Source organism: Elephantulus edwardii, unplaced genomic scaffold, assembly GCF_000299155.1.
Source record: "Elephantulus edwardii isolate Elephantulus edwardi_28Jun2011 unplaced genomic scaffold, EleEdw1.0 scaffold00149, whole genome shotgun sequence".
In the NCBI taxonomy this organism is placed as follows: domain Eukaryota; kingdom Metazoa; phylum Chordata; class Mammalia; order Macroscelidea; family Macroscelididae; genus Elephantulus; species Elephantulus edwardii.
This window is the reverse complement of record NW_006399899.1, coordinates 7,913,225-7,920,835: the sequence shown is the minus strand read 5'-3', so window position 1 is coordinate 7,920,835 and position 7,611 is coordinate 7,913,225. Positions and strand designations below refer to the sequence as shown.

Genomic DNA, 7,611 nt, shown 5'->3' with positions numbered 1-7,611 from the left:
GGTAATGGAGGTAGATGTGTCAGAATCAGTAAGACTCCTTCAGAATAGGGCCAGGTTCAAAGCTATTATGCATGAGGTCACTATAAGTCTCAGATGACTTGATGGCACATAACAACAACAACATGTCTGGTAACTTTTCATTTTTCTGTGAAGGATAAAGGACTTCTGTTCAAAGTAATGAAAGAGGTAACAGATAAAGAATGAAGAAAACATTAGGACAGAACAGAAATTTGAGAAGATTGGAACCCTTCTCAGTTAGTCATACCAACAAGTAGAAAACAAAATTGATGAGACGATGTTATAAGATTCCTGAGAATAATGAAGGCTTACTATAGTTTGGACAATCCAGATATCAGCACTTGAAAAACTGAACATAGTTGGCCATGGACTCTGTACTGCATTCTGGTTACCCAGGACATACAGTGAAACCTGCAAAAACCAGACAAAGCAGCAATGGCGTGTTTTCCAGATCTCAGAAATTTTCTGTTTTTGATAGGGTTCAGCCTTATTATTTTCCTATCACTTATTTTAGTGGAAAATATTTGAGGTTTTCTTCTCTGACTGGATACATAGGTTCTGGCTTTTTAAAGTTTTAATACAGTAGCAAATAAGGGAATTTCAATCTTTTGAAAGCCTATGTACCAATGGGAGTTAAAGTGTAATGTAAGGCACTTGGTTCCATAAGAAAAGTAGCTTCTCTCTAAATCTAAAAAGCATGGTTTTATTACCAAATTAATTTTCCATGTGTTGTGTATTTTCACAAGTTATACTAGGTTGTCTGGTTATAGTCAGAAGACAGTAGATAAAGTTTTCCAAACTGAGATAGAGATCAGTCTGAAAATTATAATTTAAAAAGACACCTTGCCTCCCTCAAAAAACAAAAAGCCATGAAGAATAAACAAAAGAGCCTTTGTGTCATTAATAGTGTTTGATATCATCGACCATGGATTCTATATAAATAAGAGAAAATAATGTATGAAATAATAGTGCATGAAAAATAATGTATGAAAGAATAAGCATGATTCATAGTGACCCTATGAACAAAAGGTCTGAAGCCCCTCTAAATATATGTCAATATGGGTCGCTATGAGTCGTGCTCTACTTGAAGGCAATTAACAACAACAATGTACGAAAATGAGGAATGAAACATTAAAGAATTAGCAGTAACAAGGGAAACAGACAAAACAAACTAAAAGAATAGGAGATGGTGAGTGAGATTCATAGATATAAGAGGATTAAAGACAAGATTTAGGGTGTTATAGACGATAGAGTGTCTCAGCTGGAATGGGAGGGATAGTTACTAGAGATAAGCCAGTTATGGAAGAGAAAGGTAAGGTGGTGGATGGATTATTCAGAAAATGTAGAACACCCATCATGGCGATGAACTTGGTAAATTAATTGTCTAATTTGGTGCTAACATCTTCAAGGAAGAAATAAGATATTTCAGTCCAATACAGGAATCATGTAGGAGAGATACGTCTGATTTGGTTAAAAAGGCTGTGATAAGGAAGTCAATCAGGAAAGTTGTCATTTACAGGCAATGCTTTAGCTATGTTATCTAATAATGAAATCATAGCACTGGGTAAATGACACAGAAGAGTTAAACAGAAAGCAAACAGTTGATACTTGTTTGAACTAGAACATAAAGACCTATAGCAGTAACAGCAAGAACTCTATACTTATTATTCACCCTCCTATCCATCTATTGTCCACTAATCATTGATCTATTCATCTACCTATTTGGTAAATATTGACCATTGCCTACCCAGTGCAAGGCAAAGTGCTGCATAGTAGAGACAGAAAGATAAATAAAACATTGAGTCTCCTCATTTATTGTTCTTCATCTCTGTTTCTTTCATATTTATTTTATGCAAATGGAGAAAGAATAAGCTTATCCTCAGCGTAAAAATTAAAGCACTACAGTCAGTGTTTGCCCAACGACAAATAAATTATTACACCTTGTCACATGTGAAACATAAATAGGAAAGATACAAGTGGATAATGAAGATACTGATTGTAAACCACAGAGACAAATGCCACATGGGTATGTCACAAGTCACTAACATAAATGTATGCAACATTCAACTTGTTTTGACTTAAGAATTCTACATAATCCATTTTATTTCTTGGGAAAATATTTTATTTCTTGGGATAATCTTTCTAATAAGGCCCAAGATACAATCATTTGGGTTTGGGTTTTTTTTCTCTCTATGTCTTTTAGAGGCTCCACTATTGTTTATGCCCAGACTTATTATACAACAGCTGTCTTCATTATCATCTCATTCTTTGCTGATGGGAAAATGTTGCCATGGTGATGCTGGAATATAAAATTTAACATAGACTGACATGAGCTTATCTCAGTTTAGGGGCAGTAGAGCAGTAAGGCACCAGCAATAGAGGTCAGAAACATTCTTCCTTGTTTCTTTCTCTATATATTTCCTTAGAGAAGAGGTGCTGGAGCTAATGGAGGAAAGCTCTTAGGAGAAACACCTAGCACCTAGGGTTAACACATTCTTATGTTGCTATTTAGTTTTACTGCAATCAGCGTTTATCTCATGAACAGATTTATAAAGTGTCCCAGGTTAGCAAAGGCATTTATAGTCCATTTTCATCATGAACTTACAATCTTCTTTGCTTTTTTTTTCGTTTGAAGTCATAGGCTGTACTCCAAATGTCATAACTATGTGTTGCTAGTATCAGATGTCTGACATAATTTGGACATGTTGCAAGGAGGGACTGGTCCTTGGAGAGGAACATCATGCTTAGAAGGGTGGAAATATGGAGAAAGAGAGGGAGACCATTAATGAGGTGGATTGATACAGTGACTAGGGTAATGAGGGTAGGTGTGTCAGAGAAAATAAAGTTGGCACAGGATAGAGCAGTTTTCAGGGCTGTTGTACAAAGGGTCACTGTGAGTAGCAAGCAACTTGATGACACATAACAACAACAACAGTTTCAGATGAACCTAGAAGTGTGGGAATGCCTTACTATAAAGCCTTTTAACTATTATCCCTGGAAAAATCCTAGGATATTGAGAATAATTATGTTTAGATGCAGAATCACAGGCTATTAGGCTGAAAGAGTCTTTAGAAATAAGTTGATTATAATACTTAAAGCCGAAAAAACAAGGTCTAGAGATGGGAAGAAGGTTTGCTTGGTTTTGGTTGCTTTTTTGTTTTTTAAGGGACTCAATGACAAGATGTGTGGGGAACAACATTGAATATGGGTCATTTTTCTAACTGGGTAAATGTCTTTCATCTGCTTTTTCTGCCTGTCAGAGACTGTTATATATATTTAAAAAATTGAGACTGACTAGGGAGAAGGATTGGCCATCCACTTCCGAACTGACAGGCCTTCAAAAACCCTATGTACAATAGAGCACACTTAGTATATCACTCGGACTAGCAGACATGGCAATTGAAACTGAGATCTTAGAAATGGAAACGCAGAGAAGGAGGAACAGCTGTAAGGAGACACTAGTGATTGGAATGTGGAATGTGAGAAGCATGAATGTAGGAAAATTAGAAAGAAATATAATGCATAAATATTGACATATTAGGTGTTGGCGAAATGAGATGGCTTGGCATGGGATATTTTGAATCAGATGATTTACTATGCCGGGGGTGAAAAGGTGAGAAAAAAATGGGGCTGGTTTCATAATTAAAAAAAGTCATTTCTAGATCTATTCTGAGATAGAATATGCTGAGCAACAGGATAATATCCATACGCATACAAGGAAGTCCAGTGAATACCACTATAATTAAAATATAGAACTAGAGCCAAAGAGGAGGAAATAGAAGATTTCTACCAACTTTTGCAGTCAGAAATTGATCAAACATGCAATCAAGTTGCACTGATAATAATGGACAACTGGAATGCAAAAGTTGGGACCAGGGAAGAAGGATCAGTAGCTAGAAAACACAGGCTCAGTGAGAGAAATAAGCCTGAAGATAGAATGTTAGAGTTCTGCACATTCAGTGATTTATTCATTGCAAATACCTTTTATAAGAAACATAAACACGGGCTATACACATGGATCTCACCTGATAATATGCATAGGAATCAAATAGATTAGATTTGTGGAAAGACTTGGTGGAGAAGCTGAATATCAGCAGTGAAAACGAGGCTGGGTGCTGATTGTGGGACAGACCACCAACTACTATATGCAAGTTCAAGCTGAGGTTGAGGAAAATTAAATCAAATCCACGGGAACCAAAATTTGACCTTAAGTCTGTCTCACTCGAATTTCAAAGCCATTTGAGGAACAGGTTTGAGGCCTTGAGCACCAATAAGCATAGACCAAATGAGCTCTGGGAAGATATTAAGAAAATTGTCCATGAAGAATGCAAAAGATCATTACAAAGACTGTAAAAGAAGAAAAGACCAAGATAGATGTCAGATGAGACTCTGAGTATCGCATTAGAGTGCCGAGAAGCCAAAGCTAAAGGAAGAAATCAAAGAGCTGAACAGAAAATTTCAAAAGGCAGCCCAGGACGACAAAGCAAGATACTATAATGATATGTGCAGAGAGCTGGAGTCAGAAAATCAAAAGGGCCGAACTCGCTCAGCATTTCTTAAGCTGAAGGAGTTAAAAAACAAATTCAAGCCACAGGTATCAATACAAGGATAGTTTAATTAGAATGTTAAATGATCCAGGAAGTATTAAAAGAAGATGGAAGGAGTACAAAGAGTCACTGTATCAGAAGGAATTAGCTGACACAAAATAATTAAATGAAATAACATATTAGCACGAGCCTATGATGATGAAGGAGAAAGTTCAGGTTGCTCTGAAGGAACCGGAAAAAAAACAAGGCTCCAGGAGTTGACAGCATACCAATTGACATATTTCAACAAACAGACACTGCCCTGGATGTGCTCACTAAGTTGTGCCAAGAAATCTAGAGAACAGCCAGCTGGCTGACTGACTGGAAAAGATCGATATTTGTTCCCATTCCAAAGAAAGGTGACCCAACAGAGTGCGGAAATTATCAACCAAAATCATTAATATCACATGCAAGCAAGATTCTGCTGAAAATTTTCAAAAACGTTTGGAACAGTATGTCAACAGAGAACTGCCAGATGTGCAGGCTTGTGCAGGCTAGATTTGGAAGAGGTTGTGGTTCTAGGGATATTATAGCTATAGATGGATCTTGGCAGAAAGCAGAGAATACCAGAAGGATGTCTATCTGTGCTTCATTGGCTATGCAAAGGCTTTTGACTATGTGGATCACAACATGCTATGGCTGACTCTGAGAAGAATGGGAATACCAGAACATTTGATTGTGCTAATGCGAAACCTATACTTGGACTAAGAGGCAGTTGTCAGAACAGAGCAGGGAGACACTACATGGTTCAAAATCAAGAAAGGGGTCCATCAGGGATGTATTTTGTCTCCATAACTTTTCAATCTGTATGCAGAACAGATCATCTGAGACGTTGGGCTGTTTGAGGAGGAATGTGGCATCAGGATTGGTGAAAGAATCATCAACAACCCGTGTTATGTGGATGACACAATCTTGCTTGCTGAAATTGGGAGGACCTGAAGCTCTTGCTGCAGAAGTTCAAGGACGGCAGCCTTCGATATGGATTGAAGCACAACATCAAGAAAACAAAGATTCTCATCACTGGGCCTATTGGCAGCATCAGTATGGATGGTGTAGAGATTGAGATAGTTAGCCATTTTAATTTACTTGGTTCAACAGTCAACACTCTTGGTACCAGCAGCCGGGAAATCAGGAGACAAATTTCATTGGGAAAGTTAGCTGTGAGGGACCTTTCAAGAGTACTGAAGTGCAATGAGGTCAGGCTGGAGACTAAGGTGTGCCTGATCCAAGCTATAGTCTTTGCAATTACCTGATATGCATCAGAGAGTTGGACAGGGACTAGGGATGTTAGAAAGAGAATTGATGCCTTTGAGCTGTGGTGCTAGGAGAACAAACAGGTTTTTCCTGGAGAAGGTGAACCCGGAATGCTCCTTGGAGTCAAGGATTCTGCTGCTTCGTCTGACATACTTTGGGCATGTTGCAAGGAGGGTAATGGTTCTTGGAGAGGAACATCATGTTTGGCAGAGTGGAGGGACGGAGCAGGAGAGGAAGACCCTCGATGAGATGGCTCAATTCTGTGAGCGGAGTGGTGGGAATGAGTGCGTTTGAGACGATGAGGTTGGCACAGGATAGAATGGCATTAGGGCTCTTGTACATAGGGTCGCTATTAGTCGCAAGCAACTCGATGGCACATAACAACAACAATGACAAGAAGCAAAGCTGGAATAATCAGACATTTTAAAAAATTGTGTTGTCGCTTCCCACCCTTCCCTCCCCATCGAAGGCATGGCTGTCCCCCCTGTTGCTGAGGCAAGGACATTTTGGGGCTCTGAAGTTTGGCCTCCAAGCAGGGAGGCTTCAAGGATTTGCCTCTACCATGTCTCTCTCTTCAAAATCAGGGAAGAGTGAAAAAGAGCTGTCACCAAATGCCAAGAAATCCACCGAAAATGCAGGATGCCACACCTATTGAGCCGTTTGACAATACCACCTACAGAAATCTCCAACACCATGACTACAATGTGTACACCTTCTTAGATTTGAACCTGGACCTCTCGAAATTCAGAATGCCTCAGCATGCCTCAGGAAGAGAATCCCCAAGGCACTGAGAACTCCAAGGATTGCACTCACATTGTCCTTGCTGCTTTCTTGCTGCAAAAATAAAATCCACTGAACAGTCCAAAAAAATTGTGTTGTCGCTGAAAACATATACAGCACAAAATACATCAATTCAACAGTTTCTACATGTACATTTTAGTAACACGGACTATAGTCTTCAAGTTGTTCAACCATTCTCACTCAAGAAGACATTTAAAAAAAAATCCTTCTCTTACGTGCCTCTTTAGCCAAAGACTTTCAGAGGACCAGTTAATTTTTTGGGTTTTGTTTTTTTGTTTCAGGAAGAAAAATTGACAGAGATGCAAACAAATTACAGATCCCCTTTTCAGCATGTCCTGACTATAAAGCTTAATTTTGTCATTTGAAATCATTGACTTGAACCTATTAACGAAGTTTAACGTGTTCTAGATCTTACTGAAAGTAGCTTCCTAGCATGTATCTCAGTGAAGCCAACAGAAAAACCCCTTACATCTTTACCATTGTTTCTCTTATCTCACAAGTCCATTAGCATAAGGCACTATTTGAAATATTTATGTCAATCCCTTTTAAAGTCCAACTACTATTTTCATTGAACCTTTACAGCAAGAGGAGCTCTGATGGTGTAGTCAGTGGGTGGATTACACAAGCATTTTCAAGAGAGAAAGATGGACAATATTCTCCTGTTAAGATTTCCAGTCCCAGCATAATGTCCTTAAGTCTCCACCATGTTGTGTAATGTTTTAGGAGGTCATCATTTTTCATTGCTGCATAATATTAAATTGTGTCAATGTACCATAATTTTTCTATCCATTCGTTTTCTGATGGACACTTGGGTTTCTTCCATTATTCTGACTGAAATATCTCAGTCACAAAAGCACAAATACTGCATAACACCACTGTTATAAAATAGGATTGACGAGGGAATAGAGGGTAGGATAGGAAAAAAAGTAGGTAGATAATGAGCACTGCTTTG

The 7,611-nt window shown here is 38.4% G+C and overlaps 1 pseudogene; it reads left to right on the top strand.

Moving 5' to 3' along the window:
• Nucleotides 1–1,374: 1,374 nt before the first annotated feature.
• LOC102861655 lies at nt 1,375–6,649 on the top strand (annotated as a pseudogene).
• The last annotated feature ends 962 nt before the right edge of the window (nt 6,650–7,611 follow it).